Genomic DNA, 19,484 nt, shown 5'->3' with positions numbered 1-19,484 from the left:
AGGTTGGCCCATATTTATATTCCTCCTCTATACAATTAGTGTGAGAGTTCAGGGTCGGGAGATCTCTTCTGTAATAAGCTGTCACCAGAAGGCTTTATTATGTTGAGGAAAAAGAGAAAAACCCCTGCAAATGATGGCACTTGAAATAAGAACTAACTTTCTGGGTAACTGAATGGTAGGAGACTCAGCATTTTAAGAAATTATTTCTGATCTAGTCTATCATTTAGCTATGGCACTTCCTCCTCAAGCTATTAATAACTCAAATAATGCATATTAATTCACAAGGGGACTCAGGGGTTTACAGAACGCCCAGACACACAAGCGTCAAAAGTGCCTCCAGAACCAGCAAGAAGCCATTTCTCAGATGTTACTCTTGGCTGAGAAGGGTGAGGAGGAAGTGGTGGCCTTGCCTCAATGTGATCTGCAGTGAAAAGTGGAGTGAGCATGAGTCACTCCAAACCCTATCTGCACCTCATCTGACACCTTGCTTGTGAAGATGCATGCTGTATAATGGTTCAGAGCACAGCTTTGGAGCCAGATAGCCTGGACAAGTTACTTGACTGTTCTGTCTCTCAGTTCCCTCATCTGTAAAATAAATCGGGGGCAGGAGGGATAATAGCACTTATCTCATTGGGTTGTTGTGACAATTAGATAAACTAATACCTGTTAAACACTTACCACAATGCCTGGCACATTTTATAAGTAATCAGTTAGTGTTTAATATTATTATTATTATTATTATTATTATATATGGGCTTATTCCTTCAGTTCAGGCTTCTGAGTTTCCAATCTGAGAAACTTGGTAAGACAACTATTTCCCAGAGTGACAGGCAATTTGTGATGATTTGTGATAATAGAAACCAAGGATAATAGTAGGTGAACACCCACAAGTAAGCATAACACCTTATTCTAGCCAGACAATCCAATATCCTTCCCTGGCATACTTTTCTTCTGAGAAGGAAATCAAAGTAAATAGAGCTTTACTTTCTTTTCCTGACCCTACATACTTCCTATGGTAGGCATCAACTTCATTTAATGAAAATTTTGTTGCAAGAGGGAAAACAGGCAGAGTAAACAACCCTAATAATCAATTATTTTTGTTAAAGATTTTTTTGATGTGGATCATTTTTAAAGTCTTTATTGAATTTGTTACAATATCGCTTCTGTTTTCTGTTTTGGTTTTTTGGCTGCGAGGCATGTGGGATCCCCCACCAGGGATCGAACCCACACTCCCTGCCCTGGAAGGCGAAGTCTTAACCACTGGACCGCCAGGGAAGTTCTAGTACATGTATTTTTGATTCACACATCTTAATAGTAACAGACAACATAGAGTCATATTGAATTCTTATTATCTACCACTTATACTGTGATTAAAATGTTGTTTCTAACACTGATGCTCCATCATTTCCCATTTCTCCCCACTGCAAGAATTGTTATCTATATTTAAGCACATTTTGATAGACTTTTATGGAATAATTTTCCATGTGCCAGGCACTGTGCTAGACTTGAATAGGACAATGTCTTTTCCTTCAAAAAGAAGGGGAGGGAAACATATATCTCCAAAACCAATACTAGGTTATAATATTGTATATATGAAGATTTAGGGGGCCAGAGCTTTGGAATAATTGGTGATTTCCTGTAGCATTGCATGTTAATAAAATCCTCATTTGTTTTAGCCAGAGAAAGATCCCAAGATCATTCATGCTGAAATGACCCAAGAACCAAGCCTCATTTCAAGGCTTCAATCAGCTTTCACATAGAATAAATCAATAAGAAATGTGGAGCAGCACTATTTACAATAGTCAGGACATGGAAGCAACCTAAATGCCCATCGACAGACGAATGGATAAAGAAGATATGGCACATATATACAATGGATATTACTCAGCCATAAAAATGAATGAAATTGGGTCATTTGTAGAGACGTGGATGGCCCTGTAGAGTGTCAAACAGAGTGAAGTATGTCAGAAAGAGAAAAGCAAATATCGTATAATAACGCATATATGTGGAATCTAGAAAAATGGTATAGATGATTTTATTTGTAAAGCAGAAATAGAGACACAGCGTAGAGAACAAATGTATGGGTAACAGGGGGGAAAGGGGTGGGGTGGGAGGAATTGGGAGACTGGGATTGATACATATACATTATTGATACTATATATAAAATAGACAACTGATGGGAACATGCTGTATAGCACAGGGAACTCTACCTAATGCACTGTGGTAACCTAAATGGGAGGGAAGTCCAAAAGGGAGGGGATATCTGCATGTGTATGGCTGATTCATTTTGTTGTGCAGTGGAGGCTAACACAACATTGTAAAGCAACCATACTCCAATAAAAATTAAAAAAAAAAAGAAAAAGAAATGTGGGACAACCTGAGAGCCTTGGAACAATAAGGACATTATATGAATGAGAATAAACCTTAAGCTTTGCATGGCTGACTCAAGGCTTTCCAACTGATTTGCCAACAGAATTGAGTTTAGATTCCGTATTGTGCACTGCTTCATAGTAAATGATGCAACCCATTTCATCATTTAGTAATCTGCTATGAACTAGTTTCCTTCCCAACATAGGAAGGATGCCTTCTTGGTCCAGTTTAGGTTTTCTCTCTAACAGTATTGTTCTCCGTTTTTATCTGGTCTCCTGGAGTTCTAGGCTCCTGACCACTAAGACAGAGCAGAACTAGAGCTAGTTGGATAATGCTACCAGTGAGTCAGAGCCCGGTGAGTTAGTACAGTGCTGGAGGCTTTCTCTAATGATCTTTTTTGGCAGCTTCAATTGATGCTCCATTACCAAGAGAGAACTGGCAGGTCCAACTCTCAAGTCCCAAATTTTCTCCAGAACTTGACTGTATGCCTACTGGAGAGTTCCTTCTAGATAACCCACAAACCCTCAAACTCAGTTCATTATATTTATTCCCCAAATCTGTTTCTCATCCTGTGTGATCCAGGAATGACAAATAGTCATCTAGTTGCCAGGGCTAGAAATCTGAGAACCATCCTTATCTCACTCACCACCACTGCCCAATAAGTCACTAAGTCATTTGCATCTCTGAGTATCTCTTGAATCTGTCCTGGCTTCTTCATACCAAGTGACTTTCAATATCACAGGAGTAGGGGAGCATTGGCAGAAATTATGCTGGGAGTTAGGGGTGGTGGGGAGGAGAGGATAATTTCTTTTCCTGGAGCTGCCACTCCTATCCTCATCTCACATCTAAATTAATGTAATAGTCTCAATCTTGTCTTCCTCCAATCCATCTCCAAATTGCAGCCCAAGTAATGTTTTGAAAATGCATCTCTTATGTAAGAACTGTTAGGAATCTTTTGAAAAAAGTGTAATGCAGGGCAGGGAGCACTTAGTCATAGCAGATAATAAAACAGTAGTACTGTTTAACACTAGTACTTCAAATGAATTTGAAGATAAATCAATGGAACAACTAAGAAAGTCTGGAAATAAATTCAAGAATATATGGGCATGATTAATATAGATAAAGATGGCACCTCAAATCAGTGGGGGAAAATGAGGATAGTTAATAGTTGTTCTTGCTTCCTAGCTTCCACTGCCAGATTTTTCTTTGTCTATTTGCCATGATCACACCTGAAGTGGTGTATGAGCATATGTGTTCCTTGAGGCCTACATGGTTTTCCTAGTCTGTTTCTTGGGATCAGGGTACAACTACTGCTCACAGCACGTTAGTAAGAATGTCACCACATCTAGCTGCAAAGGAAGCTGGAAATGTAGCTGCTAACTGAGTGGCCGTGTGCCCAGAAAGAAGGAAAGAATGGATCTAGGGGGACAATAGCATTCTGCCTCCTTCAGTCATTCCATAAATATCATTTCAACACCTATTACTTGCCAAGCATATTCTAGGCATTAGGGATACAGTGAAGAAAGCAAGCAAAAGATCTATGCCCTCATGTTTACCTTCAGTGGCAGAGCAGGAGTGGGATGGGGTGAGGGCACACCAAAAATAGTATAAAAAAATATATATATATCTATCTCAGATGATAATAAGGTAAATAGCCGAAAATGAAGCAGAGAAGCCATATGGGGAGTTCAGGGAAACAGGGGTGGTTTGTTGCAATTTTAAGTATGCTAGTAAGGAAAGCCTCCTCTGAGCAGGTGACATTGGAGCAAAGCCCTGAAGGTGAGGGAGTGATCTGTGCAGATCTACATGGGAGAAGAGCCATCAGGGAGTTGTACGAGGATGTGCAAACACCCCAGGCAGGGTGATGCTTAGAGCATTTGAAGAAGAACAAGGAGGTCTGTGTTGCTGGAGCAGGACAAGCTAGGGGGAGAGTAGTAGGAAATGAGCTCAGAGGGATATCAGTGGGGAGGGTTGAGGAGGGGGTAGCAGTTTATGTGGAGCCTTGAAGGCCATTTTCACAACTTTGGGTTTTACTCTAAGTGGGGAAGAGGCCACTGGAGTGTCTTGAGCCAAGGACTGTCGTGCTCTGACTTACATTGAAAAGCTACTATTATGCAACTAGCTTATGAGGGGCCAAGGATAGAAGTTAGCAGGTGATTGCAATAATATAGGAAAGAGATGATGGTGGTCAAGACCATAGTAATGGTTAGGGTGGTGGGAATGGATCAGGGTCTGTGCATTCAACCAACTATATATATATATATATATATATATATATATATATATATATGTATATTTTAACATCTTTATTGGAGTATAATTGATTTACAATGGTATGTTAGTTTCTGCTGTATAACAAAGTGAATCAGCTATACATATACATATATCCCCATATCCCCTCCCTCTTGGGTCTCCCTCCCACCCTCCCTATCCCACCCCTCTAGGTGGTCACAAAGCACCGAGCTGATCTTCCTGTGCTATGTGGCTACTTCCCACTAGCTATCTATTGTACATTTGGTAGTGTATATATGTCCATGCCACTCTCTCACTTTGTCCCAGCTTACCCTTCCCCCTCCCCGTGTCCTCAAGTCCATTCTCTACATCTGCGTCTTTATTCCTGTCCTGCCCCTAGGTTCTTCAGAACCTTTTTTTTTTTGATTCCATATATATGTGTTAGCATACGGTATTTGTTTTTCTCTTTCTGACTTACTTCACTCTGTAGGACAGACTCTAAGTCCATCCACCTCACTACAAATAGCTCAATTTCATTTCTTTTTATGGCTGAGTAATATTCCATCGTATATATGTGCCACATCTTCTTTATCCATTCATCTGTCGACGGACACTTAGGTTGCTTCCATGTCCTGGTTATTGTAAATAGAGCTGCAATGAACATTGTGGTACATGACTCTTTTTGAATTATGGTTTTCTCAGGGTATATGCCCTGTAATGGGATTGCCAGATCATATGGTAGTTCTATTTTTAGTTTTTTAAGGAACCTCCATACTGTTCTCCATAGTGGCTGTATCAATTTACATTCCCACCAGCAGTGCAAGAGGGTTCCCCTTTCTCCACACCCTCTCCAGCATTTATTGTTTGTAGATATTTTTGATGATGGCCATTCTGACTGGTGTGAGGTGATACCTCATTGTAGTTTTGATTTGCATTTCTCCAATGATTAGTGATGTTGAGCATCCTTTCATGTGTTTGTTGGCAATCTGTATATCTTCTTTGGGGAAATGTGTATTTCGGTCTTCTGCCCATTTTTGGATTGGGTTTTTTGTTTTTTTGATATTGAGCTGCATGAGCTGCTTGTAAATTTTGGAGATTAATCCTTTGTCAGTTGCTTCATCCACAAATATTTTCTCCCATTTTGAGTGCTGTCTTTTTGTCTTGTTTATGTTTTCCTTTCAATTATATTTTCAAGTCAATTCATATACAAGGTCCCTCCCACCCCCCACCTATGTGCAGGTATTCTAAATGAATGAATGAATGAGTGAATAAACAAGCAACACATTAAAAATTTTATATCTGAAAGTGTTGCTCCTCTCTTTATAATTCTCCATCATCTATTGGCCTTGGCATATAAGACCTCCAAGATCTAGTCTCACTTATGTTGCCAGCTTCATTTTTTTCACTCACGTCCTCCTCACTTGGATGCCAAACTGCTCCCTTTCCCTCTACTAATCTCTTCCTTTCTCCACCAGAAACCTCTCTGTGTCATTCAATTCTATCACTTTCACAGGCAGGGACCATCTTCTTATCATTATTTGCCCAGTATAAGCCTCAGTTCCTGGTGCATAGAAGGTACTGGGTGAAATTTGTTTGACTGAACTAATTTTCTAGCTCTCAGCATGCCCACTTATTTCCTCGCTCCCTTATCTCCCTCTTGTACTCTATTTTTATTCTCGTTGCTATTTTTTCCTTTTCTCAAAAATGAATGCAAGGTGGCGTAGTGGTTAAGAATCCACCTGCCAATTCAGGGGACATGGGTTTGAGCTCTGGTCCGGGAAGATCCCACATGCCACAGAGCAACTAAGCCCATGTGCCACAACTACTGAGCCTGTGCTCTAGAGGCAGCGAGCCACAACTACTGAGCCCACATGCCACAACTACTGAAGCTGACACACCTAGAGCCCGTACACCACAACAAGAGAAGCCACCGCAATGAGAAGCCCACGGACTGCAACAAAGAGTAACCCCCGCTCACTGCAACTGGAGAAAGCCCGCGTTCAGCAATGAAGACCTGGTGCAGCCAAAAATAAATAAATAAACAAATAAATAAATTTATTTTAAAAAAGTGAATGCAAATACAAATAGAAATGAGCTCAGTCAGGCCAGACACAAAAATTTTCAACTGTTGGGAAGGTAAAATATACCCACTTATATTTCTCTCCTTCTCCCCTTTAAAAAAATTTACATCCAGGAGACCTGGGTTCCAACTCTTACTTGCTAGGTTTGTGACTTTGGACAAATTACTTAACTTTTAGGTCTCCATCCTTTTATCTGCAAAATAAGGACAATGATGCTTATCTTTTAGGTTTGTTTGCAGATTGAATAAGTTATATATATATGTATATATGAAGCAGGGTGTCTTCATTTGAGTGTCAGAAAAAGCTTTATAGAAATAGGAGGTATTATTAATTTCCTTCCTTTATAGATGAGGCTCGAATTCATATGTCCATAAGTGAGAGAACCAGATTAGACTTCAGACTTTGCTTCTTAATCTGATGCTTTTCCTATTTTACCATCTCCCCCCCTCTGACTCCAGGCTTATCAAAAATCAGGGTCTAGTTGAGAAATTCTCAGTGTGGATGATACCCTGGACTTCTGGGGTGGGCTGTTAGGAATTTACCTAAGTAGAATTCTAAAATGACTGCAAATTAATAAACATAATTAATGAGCTCCTTGCTATTTGCCCAGCACTGCTATAGTTGCTTTAAGGACCACAGGTCAATGTGAAATCATGTTCCATGCCCTCAATGAGAAGATTGCACTGACAATTCCGACATCTATAAAGTGACAGTGAATGTGACAAGACTGAATACACAAGGCGATGAGAGTCATGTACATGCTCTAAGACCTGCTGTTCCAAGGAGCTGAATGAATGGGGGAAAGTGAGGCTGGGCTTCCTGAAGAGGGGGACACAAAAGCAGCATCCAGGAGAATATATAGGATCTGGCTAGGCAGGGACAAAGGAGGGGCTCGCCAGGAGAAGAGATGAAAGGAGAAGTAGAGAAGCAGCAGCTCTGCCAAAATTCTGTTTTTCATGCCCTTGATGTAATGGCAGTTATCACGGTTTAAAAATAACTGGAAGACACGGGTGTCAGCAGCAATGGATTCTGTTAGACAGCCAGGTTAAAAGGTTAGAGCCTGCAGGCCTGCCCAGGGTTTGCCCCAAAAGACTGCCTTGTCTGGACTCCACCTCAACAGGGTTCTGCATATCCTCTGTCTGCTTTTCTGCTTGGGGGGGGGCCGCTGTAGGCTGAGAATAGAGAGAGGAAGGACATATGCTCTGAGAGGGAGCTCGGGAAAGCCAGGGGACAGAGAAAGAGAGACACTGGCCCAGCTGCAGAAAGAAGCAATCACTCACAGGTGGCAGTTTGTCAGGCTGGGAGCTGAGCTGGGTCAGCCACTTCCTACTGAGAGGGAGAGGGAGGAAGTGGAAGGGGGGCTTGTGTAAAGAGTGGCTAAGGCCAGCCTCCGCAGGCAGCCCTCTCCTGGTGCTGTCACCAGGGACCTGGGTTTGCTAAGCTGTTTTAAGGAAGCAGTGAGCAGGGCTTCACTGATAGTCTGAACGTGCATTAGGGCATTCCAACAAAGACCAAGGAGAAAGAGATCATCCCTGACTGAGGAGGAGGGATGCATTCTACTCACACTCCAACACCAGTATGAAATTCAAACAGGTTTTTTTTAAAACAAACACTTAAAATAGTCATGAACTGCTGCAGAACTCTCTTATATGTTGTTGGTAGGATTGCACGTAGGTATGATAGTTTCAGCAGGTATTCTGGAATAATGGATATATTCTTTGACCTAACTATTCCAGTTTTAGGGATTTATTCTAAGGAAGTAATCATGGATGTGGACAAAGATTGATTGAAGCATTATTCACAAGATTTACTGAAGCATTATTTTTGAAATAGTGAAAAATTGCGGGCAAACTAAGTGCTTAAGAATAGGGACTTGATTAAATAAGTTACAGGAAGTTCCTATGAGGAAGTACACTGCAAACATCAAAACTGATGCTATAGAGCTGGAATCTACAAATTGCTGCCTATGGGCCAAATCTGGTAAGCTGTTTGATTTTTTATGGCCCTTGAGCTAGGATTGGTTTTACATTTTAACTGATTATATAAGCACTCATAAAATAGCGTCAGTTTTGCCTCTTGGTCTGCAAAGCTTAAAATAGTATGTAAGCCCTTAAGAAAAAGTTTGCTGACCACTGCCATAGAAGAATATTTAATGAGATGCAAAATTTTCACTTTATACATAGTTATGTGAGCATATAGTGTTAGTCTAAGTTATCTATTGCTGTATAACAAGCTATTCCAGAATATAGCAGCTTAAGGCCACAGTCATTTTATCTGTGGGTCAGGAATTTGGACAGAACAGAGCAAGGATGTCTGGGGCCTCCCAGGGATTGCCTAAATGATTGGGGGCTGGCTTGGGATGATTCTTCAGGGAACATATGTCTTAGTTCGCTGTTCATGTCTGTGATTGGACTCACTGATTCTTCTCCATATGGCCTCTCACTGCATGGTGGGCTGAAGGTAGTTGGGTTTCTTACATAGCAAATAATTCCCCCAGAACAAAAGCAGAAGCTGCCAGAGCTGCTAAGCCTGGGCATATTTTCACTCTGCTGCATTCCATTGATCAAAGATTGTCACAAGAGCAGCCCAGATTTAAGGAGCTGGGAGAATGTGCTCTATCTTTTGACGGGAGGAGTAACATACGTACACAGGGTGGGAGCAATTGTGTCAGCTGTCTTTAGAGACTATCACAGTGTGTGAAAAACAGTAAATATGCATAGATACATACCTACATTCATGGGCTTCTAGTGGTGACCATGAGAACAACTTTCAGGGCATACTAACATGTAAAAAGAACAGCCTTACAATTTTAGACATCTGTAGTAGATGTCTGACATATTCATGCTTACCCGTCATCTTTTGAACAACGTTTTTAAATTTGGGTAAATGATCTAATGTATAAGACATAAATCAAATTTCCCACCTTGCAGTTAGGATGCAAGCATGTGAGTGTAACACAAAACAAAACAAAACAATATAAAACAAACAGATTTCCTAATCTTGAGGTCTAGGAAATCTTGAGCTCTGGAGTCAGACTATCTGAGTTCAATTCTCAACTCTGACACTTACAGTCTGTGACTTTAGACTGGTTATATAATCTTTATATGCCTCAGTTCCCTCATCTATAAAAAGGAATAATTATAGAGCCAGTCTTCGAGGGTTGCCATGAGGCTTAAGTGAGTTAATTCTTATAAAGAGCTTAGAACAGTGCCCAGCACATAGTGAGTGATTAATAAGTGTTAGGATAGGGCCTGGGCTCTGCCAATCAGACATGAACATAAAACTTCAGTTCAGATGTGAACAACATGAGACAGCAGCCAGCTCTGTGTGAAGCTCAGAGCTGTTGGCAAAGGTAGCTGGAAAAGTGTCTAGTTTTTCCCCTAGTCACAAGATCAAAGTGGCACTGATGTTAGTAGCAGTCATCAAGTTCCAGGGATTTATACTCAGCAGGTAGTTTCTCCATTGGATCAGTTCTGTGTGGTTTTGGGCATTATTCCTGGAAGCTTCAACTCTAATCTGTTTTTCCAGCTAGTTCAATGATTCTGTGAGATAAAATTTCTTTTAATAAATTCTTTTGTCCCCCTTAAATTATGCCAAGAGGATTCTGTTGTTTGCAATCAAGAACTGTGCCTGGTTTAACATTGACATGGTTTCAGGGATGTCAGGGAAGATCTCCTGGGCTATTTTTCATGTCTGATATTCTGGTATCAGGGGATATTCCTTAAAAGGATTTTCTTATACATTGCATGTCAATACATGCCAATCCTGGAAGAGAGCTTTCACACATAAAGTTTTTGGTTATCATTATTGTGTAACGTGCCTTGTATGGAACTAGGGGGAGCTAACCTGAATTCCTGCCTAAGCATCATGAGCCTGGAATCAGATCTGGTTCGATTTACTCCTCCCTAGTTCTCCAGGACTTGGCAACATGACATGGCTTTGTCTTATCACATTTCCAGAGTAGTCTGATAATGACCAGAATTTCTTTTTATTTTAGAATGTTTTGCATTCTTTCCCTTGGGTGACACATACAATTTATATCATTTTTTGTATTTGTCTGCTCCATTTAGACTAAACAAGTGAGTAGAGCCAAGACATACCTTTGATGTTATGATTTGGAACATACCCACACCCATCTGGAAAATTTTCAGTAGTCATTGGCAGGTCTTGTCAAAAGATGCCAAGAACCCAGAAGAAGGAAACGCAATCATTTTCAGGCTAGAGGTAAAGCTTGAGTGGCAAACTGAGTCTACCATTGATTACATGTGTAATAGTTATGAGGGGAAGGGGCTGAAAGTGGGAGAAGATGGTAAAACATTTAAATGGGAGGGGAACTTTTTTCTTGGAGAGATGGGGAAATTGTATAAATCGGATGTAACACCTTTGAGCTAAGCAGGAATGCATTACCAATGCTCATGATGCTGCAAGAATCATGACATCAGTATAATTTCTTAAGATTCCATGAGGCAAAATACTGCCATCTCTATAGCATTCCAGGAATACTCAGAGGGGCTCATGGTGTCGGTAATGATGACTAATAACTTATCTCAGAGAGATGAGTCTATCAGGCCCTCTTAAGATGTTTGCTGACTGCAAGATGGTATTGGTCCTGTGGATGGGGACAGAGAGGTATGGATGAGGCACTTAGCAGCCAGAGTATCAGAGGGAGTATTGACTGGGGTTTGAGTTAGGGACAATGAGGGGTGGGTTGAGGGAGGGCAAACACAGCACTACAGGGAATGAGAAGAGCCACTAAAAATAATATAAGAGATTGTTGGAGATAAATCTCACATATTCATACATTTTATTAAGATCACCCCTGCTCAAATATTTCACAGAGGTCTGTGTGGCTTTTCTGTCTTCTTCCAATTGAGAGTATCTCTATGGAACTTTGCTTCAAAGTGAGAAGAATAGAGACCAAGAAATCAGAAGTTCAACACCTGAGTTCTCAGATTAATTTTTTATTATCTATGTGTCCTCGAGCCTGTTGGTTCATTCTGTTATGTGAAAAAAGTCACATCTGCAAAATGAGAAAATAATACTCATCTTACACCTGGGACTATTCTGATTACAAACTGGATATGAAATGATATTGGAGAGTTATTATTAATTTTGTTACATGTGAAAGGTTAAATCCCATGTTGCTTATAATTTGCTAAGATACTTCAGTAAGAAAAAAGATGTAGATATATACTAACATGTTCATATTGTGGAATTCAGGAGATGGATATTTGGGTTATTAACACTATTCTATCTACTTCTCTGTATGTTTTTAATTTTCATAAATTAAAAGTTAGAAAAAATATCCTTTTTACTTATCTCATAGGATTGTTGTGAGGATCAAATGAGAAAATGAATGGAAAGCATTTTATAAATGGTGAACGGCTAAATAAGTGTGGGTTGTAGTTCTTTTCACTGTTCTTAGGAATAATAAAAACTTAATCCAGCTTTGCCTATGTTTAGATGAGTGCTCTTTGTTTCTCTTTTCTACTTTCCTCACCTGCGTAATAAGACCAAAGACTTCACCTATTCCAAGGACTCAAGGGAATGTTTTCTTTCTTTCTTTCCTTTTTTTTTTTTTAACATCTTTATTGGAGTATAATTGATTTACAATGGTGTGTTAGTTTCTGCTGTATAACAAAGTGAATCAGCTATATATATACATATATCCCCATATTCCCTGCCTCATGCATCTCCCTCCCACCCTCCCTATCCCACCCCTCTAGGTGGTCACAAAGCACCGAGCTGATCTCCCTGTGCTATGTGGCTGCTCTCACTAGCTATCTATTGTAATTTGGTAGTGTATATATGTCCAGGCCACTCTCTTACTTCATCCCAGATTACCCTTCCCCCTCCCCGTGTCCTCCAGTCCATTCTCTACGTCTGCATCTTTATTCCTGTCCTGCCCCTAGGTTCTTCAGAAGCTGTTTTTTTCTTTTAGATTCCATATATATGTGTTAGCATACGGTATTTGTTTTTCTCTTTCTGACTTGCTTCACTCTATGACAGTCTCTAGGTCCATCCACCTCACTACAAATAACTCAATTTCATTTCTTTTTATGGCTGAGTAATACTCCATTGTATATATGTGCCACATCTTTATCCATTCATCTGTTGATGGACACTTAGGTTGCTTCCATGTCCTGGCTATTGTAAATAGAGCTGCAATGAACATTGTGGTACATGACTCTTTTTTAATTATGGTTTTCTCAGGGTGTATGCCCAGTAGTGGGACTGCTGGGTCATATGGTAGTTCTATTTTTAGTTTTTTAAGGAACCTCCATACTGTTCTCCATAGTGGCTGTACCAATTTACATTCCCACCAACAGTGCAAGAGGGTTCCCTTTTCTCCACACCCTCTCCAGCATTTATTGTTTGTAGATATTTTAATGATGGCCATTCTGACCAGTGTGAGGTGATACATCATTGTAGTTTTGATTTGCATTTCTCTAATTATTAGAGACATCAAGCATCCTTTCATGCGTTTGTTGGCAATCTGTATAACTTCTTTGGAGAAATATCTGTTTAGGTCTTCTGCCCATTTTTGTATTGGGTTGTTTGTTTTTCTGATACTGAGCTTCATGAGCTGCTTGTATATTTTGGAGGTTAATCCTGTGTCTGTTTCTTTGTTTGCAAACATTTTCTCCCATTCTGAGTGTTGTCTTTTTCTCTTGTTTATGGTTTCTTGCCGTGCAAAAGCTTTTAAGTTTCATTAGGTCCCATTTGTTTATTTTTGTTTTAATTTTTATTGCTCTAGGAGGTTGGTCACAAAACATGTTGCTGTGATTTATGTCAAAGAGTGTTTGGCCTATGTTTTCCTCTAAGAGTTTTAAAGTGTCTGGCCTTACATTTAGGTCTTTAATCCATTTTGAATTTATTTTTGTGTATGGTGTTAGGGAGTGTTCTAATTTCATTCTTTTACATGTAGCTGTCCAGTTTTCCCAGCACCACTTACTGAGGGAGCTGTCTTTTCTCCATTGTATATTCTTGCGTCCTTTATCAAAGATAAGGTGAACATATGTCTGTGGGTTTATCTCTGGGCTTTCTATCTTGTTCCATTGATATATGATTCTGTTTTTGTGCCGGTACCATATTGTCTTGATTACTGTAGCTTTATAGTATAGTCTGAAGTCAGGGAGCCTGATTCCTCCAGGTCCATTTTTCTTTTTCAAGATTGCTTTGGCTATTCGAGGTCTTTTTTATTTCCATACAAATTGTGAAATTTTTTGTTCTAGTTCTGTGAGAAATGCCATTGGTAGGTTGACAGGGATTGCATTGAATCTGTAGATTCCTTTGGGTAGTATAGTCATTTTCACAATGTTGATTCTTCCAATCCAAGAACATGGTATATCTCTCCATCTGTTTGTGTTGTCTTTAATTTCTTTCATCAGTGTCTTATAGTTTTCTGCATACAGGTCTTTTGTCTCCTTAGGTAGGTTTATTCCTAGATATTTTATTCCTTTTGTTGCAATGGTAAATGGGAGTGTTTCCTTAACTTCTCTTTCAGATATTTCATCAATAGTGTATAGGAATGCAAGAGATTTCTGTGCATTACTTTTGTATCCTGCTACTTTACCACATTCATTGATTAGCTCTAGTAGTTTTCTGGTAGCATCTTTAGGATTCTCTATGTATAGTATCATGTCATCTGCAAACAGTGGCAGTTTTACTTCTTCTTTTCCAATTTGTATTCCTTTTATTTCTTTTTCTTCTCTGATTGCTGTGGCTAAAACTTCCAAAACTATGTTGAATAATAGTGGTGAGAGCGGGCAACCTTGTCTTGATCCTGATCTTAGTGGAAATGGTTTCAGTTTTTCACCATTGAGAATGTTGTTAGCTGTGGGTTTGTCATATATGGCCTTTATTATGTTGAGGTAAGCTCCCTCTATGCCCACTTTTGGAGGGTTTTTATCATAAATGGGTGTTGAATTTTGTCGAAAGCTTTTTCTGCATTTATTGAGTTGATCATATGGTTTTTATTCTTCAATTTGTTAGTATGGTTTATCACATTGATTGATTTGTGTATATTGTAGAATCCTTGCAGTCCTGGGATAAACCCCACTTGATCATGGTGTATGATCCTTTTAATATGCTGTTGGATTCTGTTTGCTAATATTTTGTTGAGGATTTTTGCATCTATGTTCATCAGTGATATTGGCTTGCAGTTTTCTTTCTTTGTGACATATTTGTCTGATTTTGGTATCAGGGTAATGGTGGCCTCGTGGAATGAGTTTGGGAGTGCTCCTCCCTCTGCTATATTTTGGAAGAGTTTGAGAAGGATAGGCGTTAACTCTTCTCTAAATGTTTGATAGAATTCGCTTGTGAAGCCATCTGGTCCTGGGCTTTTGTTTGTTGGAAGATTTTTAATCACAGTCTCAATTTCAGTGCTTGTGATTGGTCTGTTTATATTTTCTATTTCTTCCTGGTTCATTCTCAGAAGGTTGTGCTTTTCTAACAGTTTGTCCATTTCTTCCAGGTTGTCCATTTTATTGGCATAAAGTTGCTTGTAGTAATCTCTCATGATCCTTTGTATTTCTGCAGTGTCAATTGTTACTTTTCCTTTTTCATTTCTAATTCTATTGATTTGAGTCTTCTCCCTTTTTTTCTTGATGAGTCTGGCTAATGTTTTATCAATTTTGTTTATCATCTCAAAGAACCAGCTTTTAGTTTTATTGATCTTTGCTGTTGATTCCTTCATTTCCTTTTCATTTATTTCTGATCTGATCTTTATGATTTCTTTCCTTCTGCTACCTTTGGGTTATTTTTTTGGTTCTTCTTTCTCTAATTGTTTTAGGTGTAAGTTTAGGTTGTTTATTTGAGATGTTTCTTGTTTCATGAGGTAGGATTGTATTGCTGTAAACTTCTTTCTTAGAACTACTTTTGCTGCATCCCATAGGTTTTGGGTCATTGTGTTTTCATTGTCATTTGTTTCTAGATATTTTTTGATTTCCTCTTTGATTTCTTCAGTGATCTCTTGGTTACTAAGCAGTGTATTGTTTAGCCTCCATGTGTTTGTATTATTTACAGATTTTTTTCCTGTAATTGATATCTAGTCTCATAGCATTGTGGTCGGAAAAGATACTTGGTATGATTTCAATTTTCTTTAATTTACCATGGCTTGATTTGCGACCCAAGATATGATTTATCCTGGAGAATGTTCCATGAGCACTTGAGAAGAAAGTGTATTGTGTTGTTTTTGGATGGAATGTCCTATAAATATCAATTAAGTCCATCTTGTTTAATGTATCTTTTAAAGCTTGTGTTTCCTTATTTGCTTCCATTTTGGATGATCTGTCCATTGGTGAAAGTGGGGTGTTAAAGTCCCCTACTATTATTGTGTTACTGTTGATTTCCCCTTTTATGGCTGTTAGCATTTGCCCTATATATTGAGGTGTTCCTCTGTTGAGTGCATAAATATTTACAATTGTTATATCTTCTTCCTGGACTGATCCTTGATCATTATGTAGTGTCCTTCTTTGTCTCTTGTAGTATTCTTTATTTTAAAGTCTACTTTGTCTGATATGAGAATTGCTACTTCAGCTTTCTTTTTTTTCCCATTTGCATGGAATATCTTTTTCCATGCCCTCACTTTCAGTCTGTATGTGTCCCTAGGTCTGAAGTGGGTCTCTTGTAGACAGCATATATACAGGTCTTGTTTTTGTATCCATTCAGCCAGTCTATGTCTTTTGGTTGGAGCATTTAATCCATTTACATTTAAGGTAGTTATCGATATGTATGTTCCTTTTACCATTTTCTTAATTGTTTTGGGTTTGTTATTATAGGTCTTTTCCTTCTCTTGTGTTTCCTGCCTAGACAAGTTCCCTTAGCCTTGTAAAGCTGGTTTTGTGGTCCTGAATTCTCTTAGCTCTTGCTTGTCTGTAAAGGTTTTAATTTCTCCATTGAATCTGAATGAGATCCTTGCTGGGTAGAGTAATCTTGGTTGTAGGTTTTTCTCTTTCATCATTTTAAAGATGTCCTGCCACTCCTTTCTGGCTTGCAGAGTTTCTGCTGAAAGATCAGCTGTTAACCTAATGGGGATTCCCTTGTATGTTACTTTTTGCTTTTCCTTTGCTGCTTTTAATATTTTTTCTTTGTATTTAATTTTTGATAGTTTGATTAATATGTGCCTTGGCATGTTTCTCCTTGGATTTGGACTTGATTGACTATTTCATTTCCCATATTAGGGAAGTTTTCAATGATAATCTCTTCAAATATTTTCTCAGTCTCTTTCTTTTTCTTTTCTTCTTCTGGGACCCCTATAATTCGAATGTTGGTGCGTTTAATGTTGTCCCAGAGGTCTCTGAGAATGTCCTCCATTCTTTTTTCTTTTTTCAGCTTTGTGGTAGTTATTTCCAATATTTTATCTTTCAGGTCACTTATCCGTTCTTCTGCCTCAGTTATTCTGTTATTGATTCCTTCTAGAGAATTTTTAATTTCATTTATTTTGTTGTTCATCATTGTTTGTTTGCTCTTTAGTTCTGCCATGTCCTTGTTAAATGTTTCTTGTATTTTCCTCATTCTATTTCCAAGATTTTGGATCATCTTTACTATCATTACTCTCAATTCTTTTTCAAGTAGACTGTCTATTTCATCTTCATTTGTTTGGTCTGGTGGGTTTTACCTTGCTCCTTCATCTGCTGTGTATTTCTCTGTCTTCTCATTTTGCTTAACTTACTGTGTTTGGGGTCTCCTTTTCACAGGTGGCAGCTTTGTAGTTCCCATTGTTTTTGGTGTCTGCTCCTAGTGGGTAAGTTTGGTTCAGTGGGTTGTGTAGGCTTCCTGGTGGAGGGGACTGGTGTCTGTGTTCTGGTGGATGAGGCTGGATCTTGTCTTTCTGGTGGGCAGGACCATGTCCGATGGTGTGTTTTGAGGTGTCTGTGAACTTAGTATGATTTTTGACAGCCTCTCTACTAATGGGTGGCATTGCGTTCCTGTCTTGCTAGTTGTGTGGGACAGGGTGTCCATCATTTTAGCTTGCTGGTCATTGAATGGAGCTGGGCCTTAGCATTGAGATGGAGATCTCTGGGAGCTCTTTTGCCATTTGATATTACATGGGGCCAGGAGGTCTCTGGTGGAACAATGTCCTGAACTGGGCTCTCCCACCTCCGATGCTCAGGCCTAACACCCGGCAGGAGCACCAAGACCCTGTCAGCCACACAATTTGATGGGAAGAGAGAGCTAGGCTTCGCAGGAATTTTATTTCTTTACTTCACTTGAATGTTTTGTACAGGATAACTCAGAGTTCAGCTGCCTAAATCTGTGGCTTCAGAGATCACATGGGTAATATGTGAATGGAAATTAACCCGTTCTTTTTATAGCAGTCAGGTAAGAAAGTGGGGCTTAATGTGTTCAACCTCATTCCTAAATGGCCTTCTGGTGTTGGAGAGTCTCCCAGAGAGACTTGGGTGGACAGTTGGGGACACAGACGCTGGGAGCAGCCATATTTGGGAGCTTGTTCTACATGCATGTGGAAGCCCAAGGGAACGTTTTCTGATTTAATACTTTCTTCTGTTGTGCAGAAAGGAGGCAATGAAGTCTACAGAGAGCTTTGGGGAAAAGTAGGAGCTGGATTCTACTCCTCTCTGTATGTAGGGAATAGACTCTAGATGGTCAACTAATTATAGCATATCATAGCATCCATTTCTACTCACCAGCTCATTGGCATCTGGAGGGAAACCTACATGCATGATTCTAATAATTAATGCTTTTGATCTAAGAGAGAGGAGGAAATGATGCAGGGTGAATTACTGAAGTTTTGTAGGATCACCTTTCAGCCGCTTATCTGACATTTTCCTCAGAACTTTAAACCCTTTGGAGACTGAGTATTTGGGGAAAGAGTATTGATACAATATGCCTATGGGGACATTTATTTTCTTCTTCTTTCTTCCCAAACTCTAAGGGTTATTCCTAAACGTGGAATACAGCTACATCTTCCCCTTCATATTTTAATGAATATAAATTAATGAGCAACATGCTATCCTTTGCAATTTTATTCTCTTTTCATATAGACATAAATTTTTCTGAGAAACAGGGAGCACTGTGCTTAGTAAGAAAAGATACTTTATATTCAGCTATTTGCATATTAATATTGCTGTACCATCCTTCATATGGATGATGTATTGGTGATACCTATATTAAATTGCTTGCTCTTGTACTTTGAATAAAACTAAGTACTGGGGAGAACAAACTCTCCAGGCTGGCTAGAAGCCAGACCTCTCTTTCTTTCCAAACCACTTACATGGTGAGACCTTGGGTAACCTTGAAAAATCACTTTGGTTTTAAATCTACTCTCTCTACCTTTGTGAAATTAAAACAATGGTATGTTCAACCCATTTATTTCCTTGGGGGATATGATTAACGGGAAAGTTGTGTCCAAAATACTTTGGCTGCTTTAGAAGAGATGTTCCACTAAAGGCGATAATAGACAATCTTATAAATCATTAAACCTCTGGGTAGTAGTATGTTGTCTGGATATAAAATATTCATATTATTATTTTATATTTTGCAAATTAGATCTCTCTAGCACATCTAGGATTAAATTGGATGGGCATTTTTTCATCCTCAGAAACCATGCTGTTGCTTTGATTTAAGAATAGTAAAATAAACCCTCAATCAGTTATATTATAATGATAAATAAGATTGACAAAATATATGAAGTAATTCAGTGGGTTGGAGAGAAAATTTTTATTGGAAAAAAATCAGAAAAGCTATTCAGTTGATCATTCCTAGCAGAAAATCACTGTGAATAACTAAATATTAAGCACCCTTCTCAATGAGTTCCACAGCCTGTTAGGATGGAAA

At 39.0% G+C, this 19,484-nt stretch overlaps 1 protein-coding gene across 1 annotated transcript in view; it reads left to right on the top strand.

The window, feature by feature from the left end:
• Window positions 1-6,528: 6,528 nt before the first annotated feature.
• The window catches only part of LOC309609441 (lymphotactin-like), a 99,537-nt gene continuing 86,581 nt past the window's right edge, over window positions 6,529-19,484 (top strand). The window contains exons 1-2 of the mRNA XM_082350943.1: window positions 6,529-8,663; window positions 10,754-10,907. The gene's annotated coding sequence lies outside the window, so the exon portion shown is untranslated. The remainder of the gene's footprint in view (window positions 8,664-10,753; window positions 10,908-19,484) is intronic.

Source organism: Balaenoptera borealis, assembly GCF_965194805.1.
Source record: "Balaenoptera borealis genome assembly, chromosome: 1".
Lineage (NCBI taxonomy): Eukaryota > Metazoa > Chordata > Mammalia > Artiodactyla > Balaenopteridae > Balaenoptera > Balaenoptera borealis.
Note: the sequence above shows the minus strand (reverse complement) of the source record. Positions and strands in the feature narration are given on the sequence as shown.